The 8,141-nt window shown below is 44.5% G+C and overlaps 1 pseudogene across 1 annotated transcript; it reads left to right on the top strand.

Moving 5' to 3' along the window:
* Window positions 1-6,123: 6,123 nt before the first annotated feature.
* Window positions 6,124-6,912, top strand: LOC306935018 (kelch domain-containing protein 3-like; annotated as a pseudogene). Its single transcript has one exon. The product of its transcript is annotated as a kelch domain-containing protein 3-like (transcript).
* Window positions 6,913-8,141: the final 1,229 nt, after the last annotated feature.

Below are 8,141 nucleotides of genomic sequence, written 5' to 3'. Positions count from 1 at the left end.
TGGTGTTTGAAGATTACATCATATGGCAGCCAAGTCTATGAGATTTGTAATGTGTGTTTAGAGCACTTATGTCAATCGTTTGCCAGCCAAGTCTTTGGACTTTGAGGATATTACAATGTTTGCTTAGAGCACTTTGAAGAGCCAAGTCTATGGACTTTAATGTTTGTTTAGGGCACTTTGACGAGCCAAGTCTATGGACTTTAATGTTTGTTTAGGGCACTTTGAAGAGCCAAGTCTATGGACTTTAATGTTTGTTTAGAGCACTTTGAAGAGCCAAGTCTATGGACTTTAATGTCTGTTTAGAGCACTTTGAAGAGCCAAGTCTATGGACTTTAATGTTTGTTTAGGGCACTTTGAAGAGCCAAGTCTATGGACTTTAATGTTTGTTTAGGGCACTTTGAAGAGCCAAGTCTATGGACTTTAATGTTTGTTTAGGGCACTTTGAAGAGCCACGTCTATGGACTTTAATGTTTGTTTAGGGCACTTTGAAGAGCCAAGTCTATGGACTTTAATGTTTGTTTAGGGCACTTTGAAGAGCCAAGTCTATGGACTTTAATGTTTGTTTAGGGCACTTTGAAGAGCCAAGTCTATGGACTTTAATGTTTGTTTAGGGCACTTTGAAGAGCCAAGTCTATGGACTTTAATGTTTGTTTAGGGCACTTTGAAGAGCCAAGTCTATGGACTTTAATGTTTGTTTTGGGCACTAAATGGTGACGTCATGTGGCTGATATAAATACAGTGGGCACCGCTCACTTCACACAAGTGTGATTTTGTTTCCTTGATCGACAACAGAGATATATAATAAAAAAATCACACTTGTGTGAACTGAGGGGCGCCCACTGTATTCATATCAGCCATATGACATCTTACAATGCAATTAGCACCAGGTGAAAAATGGGTTACAAAAACCATGTGAAAAAAGTTTAGATACAAATAAATACATAAATAAAACAGTTAAAAAACTAGGTGAACATTACTCTGATCAGCACAATATATCTCAGAGTTACAGACCTGTAAGGGTCCATTTTTACCCATGGTGGTCTTGGTCTGTCTGCTGTGTAGAGCCTGTCTGTCTGCTGTGTAGAGCCTGTCTGTCTGCTGTGTAGAGCCTGTCTGTCTGCTGTATAGAGCCTCTCTGGTTGGGGTTGCTATGGTGAGAAATTGACCATATTAGGGACATCAACTTCCTTTTTTGGCCAGCCCAACCTATCAGCTTTGTGGATTGGCCAAAACCTTGCATGACGTTTGTGCCACTGAACCAATATAAGTGTTAGAGCACACAATAGGACACCATTCTGTTACACAACGAGACTGGAAGAAGCTAATTTAAACCCTGGAGGATCTGTTGTGAGAAATGTTCTGCTGGACGCTGCATCTGAACAGAGTGCCTCATAACGCTGGTCAAGCTGCTGTTGCCGTGGGAGACAAAGTCTACTCATTTGGAGCGTCCAGGAAGGACAGAGATGATCAAATTGATGTTCACATCTTCAACACAGTGCCTTTACGCTGGAGGAGGTTGACGCCAGTGACAACATTTAGAGCAGAATGTATCCTTGAGGTTCCGACCAATCGCCACTCCCACACAGCTGTTCTGATGGAAGATATCTATATCTGGGGAGGTTATAAATATGACACAAATAAGTACTGCAACATTCTTTATGGATTTGATGTCGACACCCATGGATGGTTCCGGCCCAAGGTCTCTGGAACCGTTCCAGATGCGAGGTACGACCACTCAGCCTGTGTCTTGGGGAAGGTCATGTTTATCCATGGAGGAAACCTCCAGCTGACTGGACACACTGACATGTACAAGTTGGACACCGGCACAATGGTCTGGACTTCAATCAACGCCAGAGGAACACCACCTCCTGCTACAGGACGTCACTCTGCCACCATCATCGGGACAAAGATGTTTGTATTTGGGAACTTGTTCAGCAAGGACTACAACATCAGAGTGTTTGACACAGAGACCAACCAATGGCTGAGCACATCTTCTGCAAAGCTTTTTCCATCAAGACGCTACGGTCATTCAGCCTTTACCTACAATGGAGAGCTGTACATATTTGGTGGCTGGAACGGAAACTCGACCTTCAATGATCTGTGGAAATTCAACCCAGAGACCTTCTCCTGGAAGAAGGTTGAGCCCAAAGGGAAAGGCCCCGCTGGGATGTATAGGAGGATGTGTTGTTGCATGGTGGGAGATCGCATCATCCTCTTTGGAGGACAAAACACACCTGATGACCTGTACATGTTAGACTTGAATCCTAGTCTCAAGACGTTATGCAAGCTAGCAGTTATTCAGCATGATCTGGACCAATCAGAACTCACACACGACATCAGGTGGGAACTGGAATCCATGACTAACAACAACAGCAACAAATAAAAACAAAACTATGACAGGGTCCAATGAGGGTGTGGCCTCACGTGGATCTCAGACTTCATGTGACCAATATGTGATGTCACCACTGATGTATCTGTGACATAATGACTCCATATTTGGGCATGGTTTCAGCCCGATCCGACTGCCGTTGACTTCCATTATAACATTGAAGTTAAATATATGAAATATAAAAGGGGAAAAAGGCAAAGTTCAGCCTCATCCAGATACCATGTGAGAGAAAAATATTAAGATAAAATAAAAATTAAATAAGATGCTTCTGGCTAAACCTCCTAACTTTATTGGATCCTCAAGCTGTTGGTCAAACCACCTAACTCCAACTTTGGAGCTGTTATTTCCATCATTATTAGAATGACGAAGTCTGACAAAAAATAATAAATAAACAAAAGCAATTGTCAAAAACTGCACTTTACTTTGGGGTAAAGTGATGATTCATCTTTTTTTTAGGGCACTAAATGACGACATAAGACTCCATGTGGCTTATATAAATACAGTGGGCGCCCCTCACTTCACACAAGTGTGATTTTTTCCCCCTTGCTCGCTAACTTGGGAGCTTATTTATGATTTCACCCACTCACACCTGCAAATAAAATCAAACCTGAAAGCAAGACAAAGCCTACGATAATATTGCCTAGGCCTATTTGTGCCTAATTTTAACACAAGCCATTTTGCCTTTGGTCTGCTGAGAAATAAAGCTAAACCAACATTCTACAAAGTTTAAAAACGGGTCGGCTCCATCTCAACATGATTGAATGTACACACTAAAAATAACCAATAATATGCCTCAATAAATTATAAATTGATAAAATAAAAGCAATATTTCTATCGTACTATTGAATTAAATGTCGCCCCCCCCCCCCCCCCCCCCCCTTTGCAGACTAGTGATGTTATTTGGCTTCTGAGAACCCCTGCAGTAATTAAACTCAGCTTGCCTGGAGTAGATGAAAAGGTGCAGTGGGAGGTAGATTGGTACGGTAACGGGCATAAGTGAATTATAACCCGACAATGTTTCACAACCCATCAACGTATGAGTCTGTCCAACTTTGGTGTAATAACCATACAGCCCACCCCCACAGTCTCAATGCTCTCTCCAACCCACCCCCACAGTCTCAATGCTCCCTCCAACCCACCCCCACAGTCTCAATGCTCCCTCCAACCCACCCCCACAGTCTCAATGCTCCCTCCAACCCACCCCCACAGTCTCAATGCTCCCTCCAACCTGTGTTGAACAGCATGATGATGTAATAACCATACAACCCACCCCCACAGTCTCAATGCTCCCTCCAACCCACCCCCACAGTCTCAATGCTCCCTCCAACCCCTGGTGAACAGCATGAATAGTCTAATTGGCCATTAGAAACGTCCACAAAGTTCGCCTATCAGTGGGCCGTTTTTATCCAGTCATACGAGGACAGATTGCGGTGGCCCAGTACGCCTAGACTATACACGTTTATGGCCGAATTAATTCTAATTTAGAACCAAGGTGAGATTCATTTTGGCTAACCTGCAGTGTCTGTGTTTAATGGCTGTAAAGTATGTCAGTTATGTAAGCCTACATCTAATAAAATGACAGTGAGGGATACACAAAAAAACCAACAAAGAAAACACAAAAGGTAATAATAGTCTGAACTGAAATGTCTCAGACCCAATACTGGAGCGAACGATTCAATAGAGTAGGCGACTTCACAGCCCGTTATCGCAAGTACACACACCGTGCACACAAACTGTGGGAACAAAAGAGTTGTACAAGGACCGCTGACAGGACACACCATGTGGGAACCAAGGGGTTGTACCAGGACCGCTGACAGGACACACCATGTGGGAACCAAGGGGTTGTACCAGGACCGCTGACAGGACACACCATGTGGGAACCAAGGGGTTGTACCAGGACCGCTGACAGGACACACCATGTGGGAACCAAGGGGTTGTACCAGGACCGCTGACAGGACACACCATGTGGGAACCAAGGGGTTGTACCAGGACCGCTGACAGGACACACCATGTGGGAACCAAGGGGTTGTACCAGGACCGCTGACAGGACACACCATGTGGGAACCAAGGGGTTGTACCAGGACCGCTGACAGGACACACCATGTGGGAACCAAGGGGTTGTACCAGGACCGCTGACAGGACACACCATGTGGGAACCAAGGGGTTGTACCAGGACCGCTGACAGGACACACCATGTGGGAACCAAGGGGTTGTACCAGGACCGCTGACAGGACACACCATGTGGGAACCAAGGGGTTGTACCAGGACCGCTGACAGGACACACCATGTGGGAACCAAGGGGTTGTACCAGGACCGCTGACAGGACACACCATGTGGGAACCAAGGGGTTGTACCAGGACCGCTGACAGGACACACCATGTGGGAACCAAGGGGTTGTACCAGGACCGCTGACAGGACACACCATGCAATTCATCTCCGTCAAGACGCACCTTAACCCATTTAGACCTAAGGACAATTGTTTAAAAAAAAAAAAGTCTTCTAAATCCTGACAGTTTTATGAAAAACCTATGTTTCTATGTCAGTGGTTCTCAACCTTTTTCATGTCAAGGACCCCCAGAATCCTCTGTATTTGGCCACAGACCCCCATCTGAAAATATGTAGTTCCAGGGACCCCCACTCCAGAAGCAACATATTGGAGTTAAAAACGTTCACTCTGAAAGAATATATATTCAAAGATTTGCGCCACATTTTCAAGATTAAAAAAAAATAGCAGACCTACAAGTTCATAGCGCGGCACTCGGTGCCGCGCTATGAGCTTGTAGATCTGCTATTTTTCAATAGCTAAAGTATGACATAATGCTTAAAACACCAAGAGGGTTCCCGCCCAAAATGTGTTAAGTTAGTGTGTCAGTACTTCAGACCTCCATTTCCTCTAAAAGGTCAGGAGGTAGCGGTACAGATACACATGGTCGTGTTCTGTACTTGGCATCAATCTCTTCCACGGGGGCTTGATCTGCTATAATGAATCACTTAAAACCCATTTAGTTTCTGTGTCAGTCGTTCTCAAACATTTTCATGTCAAGGAACCCCAAAAATATATGTATTTGGCCGCCGACCCCACATCTGAAAATATGTTGTTCCAGGGACCTCCCCCCAGAAGCAAAAATTTGAGTTAAGAACGTTCGCTCTGAAAGAATATATTCAAACAGCTCTGCTGTGTAGAGCCTGTCTGTCTGCTGTGTAGAGCCTGTCTGTCTGCTGTGTAGAGCCTGTCTGTCTGCTGTGTACAGCCTGTAGAGCCTCTCTGGTTTGGGTTGCTATGGTGAGAAATTGACCATATTAGGGACATCAACAGGCATCAACTTCCTTGATTGGCCAGCCCAACCCATCAGCTTTGTGGATTGGCCAAAACCTTGCATGACGTTTGTGCCACTGAACCAATATAAGTGTTAGATCACACAATAGGACACCATTATGTTACACAACGAGACTGGAAGAAGCTAATTTAAACCCTGGAGGATCTGTTGTGAGAAATGTTCTGCTGGACGCTGCATCTGAACAGAGGGCCTCAGAACGCCGGTCAAGCTGCTGTTGCCGTGGGAGACAACGTCTACTCATTTGGAGGGTCCAGGAAGGACAGAGATGATCAGATTGATGTTCACGTCTTCAACACAGTGCCTTTACGCTGGAGGAGGTTGACCCCAGTGACAACATTTAGAGCAGAATGTATCCTTGAGGTTCCGACCAATCGCCACTCCCACACAGCTGTTCTGATGGAAGATATCTATATCTGGGGAGGTTATAAATATGACACAAGGAAGTACTGCAACATTCTTTATGGATTTGATGTGAACACCCATGGATGGTTCCGGCCCAAGGTCTCTGGAACCGTTCCAGATGCGAGGTACTACCACTCAGCCTGTGTCTTGGGGAAGGTCATGTTTATCCATGGAGGAATCATCCAGCAGACTGCACACACTGACATATACAAGTTGGACACCAGCACAATGGTCTGGACTTCAATCAACGCCAGAGGAACTCCACCTCCTGCTACAGGATGTCACTCTGCCACCATCATCGGGACCTAAATGTTTGTATTTGGGAACTTGTTCAGCAAGGACTACAACATCAGAGTGTTTGACACAGAGACCAACCTCTGGCTGAGCACATCTTCTGCACAGCTTTTTCCAGAAAGACGCTACGGTCATTCAGCCTTTACCTACAATGGAGAGCTGTACATATTTGGTGGCTGGAACGGAAACTCGACCTTCAATGATCTGTGGAAATTCAACCCAGAGACCTTCTCCTGGAAGAAGGTTGAGCCCAAAGGGAAAGGCCACGCTGGGAGGTATAGGAGGATGTGTTGTTGCATGGTGGGAGATCGCATCATCCTCTTTGGAGGACTAAACACACCTGATGACCTGAACATGTTAGACTTGAGTCCTAGTCTCAAGACGTTATGCAAGCTAGCAGTTATTCAGCACGATCTGGACCAATCAGAACTCACACACGACATCAGGTGGGAACTGGAATCCATGACTAACAACAACAGCAACAAATAAAAACAAAACTATGACAGGGTCCAATGAGGGTGTGGCCTCACGTGGATCTCAGACTTCATGTGACCAATATGTGATGTCACCACTGATGTATCTGTGACATAATGACTCCATATTTGGGCATGGTTTCAGCCCGATCCGACTGCCGTTGACTTCCATTATAACATTGAAGTTAAATATATGAAATATAAAAGGGGAAAAAGGCAAAGTTCAGCCTCATCCAGATACCATGCGAGAGAAAAATATTAAGATAAAATAAAAAATAAATAAAATGCTTCTGGCTAAACCTCCTAACTCCATTGGATCCTCAAGCTGTTGGTCAAACCACCTAACTCCAACTTTGGAGTTGTTATTTCCATCATTATTAGAATGACGAAGTCTGACAAAAAATAATAAATAAACAAAAGCAATTGTCAAAAACTGCACTAGAGCATCACTTTACTTTGGGGTAAAGTGATGATTCATCTTTTTTTAGGGCACTAAATGACGACGTAAGACTCCATGTGGCTTATATAAATACAGTGGGCGCCCCTCACTTCACACAAGTGTGATTTTTTCCCCTTGCTCGCTAACTTGGGAGCTTATTTATGATTTCACCCACTCACACCTGCCAATAAAATCAAACCTGAAAGCAAGACAAAGCCTACGATAATATTGCCTAGGCCTATTTGTGCCTGTTGTAATTTTAACACAAGCCATTTTGCCTTTGGTCTGCTGAGAAATAAAGCTAAACCAATAGTCTACAAAGTTTAAAAACGGGTCGGCTCCATCTCAACATGATTGTAAACACTAAAAATAACCAATAATATAACCAATAATAACCAATAATAAAGTCTGACACGGCAACTCACTCGCTCGATGGCGTCTCACTCGCTTGTCTCGTGACTCAAGTTCGCTTGAGACGGCGCGCCTCCGTCACGGTCAAACACTACGTCTGCACAGGAAATGAGCGAGCATTCCGACTGCGATATTGCATGAAAAACTGTCCCAATATGGAGCGTCGGTCATTGCGTTGCGACGTAGTCTGAACCAATCAAATAACCAATAAATAGTAGCGTGTACAGATCTCAACCAATAGAAGTATTTGGGGCCACGAAACCTCACTCAAATAGAGACTCCGCGAGCGAATATAGGAGGGGTGGACGACGTCGCATTCTCATTGAAATACATTTATTCTAATGAGATTTCAGCACTCACCTACCTTTTGTGTTTCAGCTCAGTCTAGTCCTGAA

The sequence above is a fragment of the Electrona antarctica genome (assembly GCF_951216825.1).
Source record: "Electrona antarctica genome assembly, chromosome: 13".
NCBI classification, from domain to species: domain Eukaryota; kingdom Metazoa; phylum Chordata; class Actinopteri; order Myctophiformes; family Myctophidae; genus Electrona; species Electrona antarctica.
This window is presented reverse-complemented; position numbering and strand designations above follow the sequence as displayed.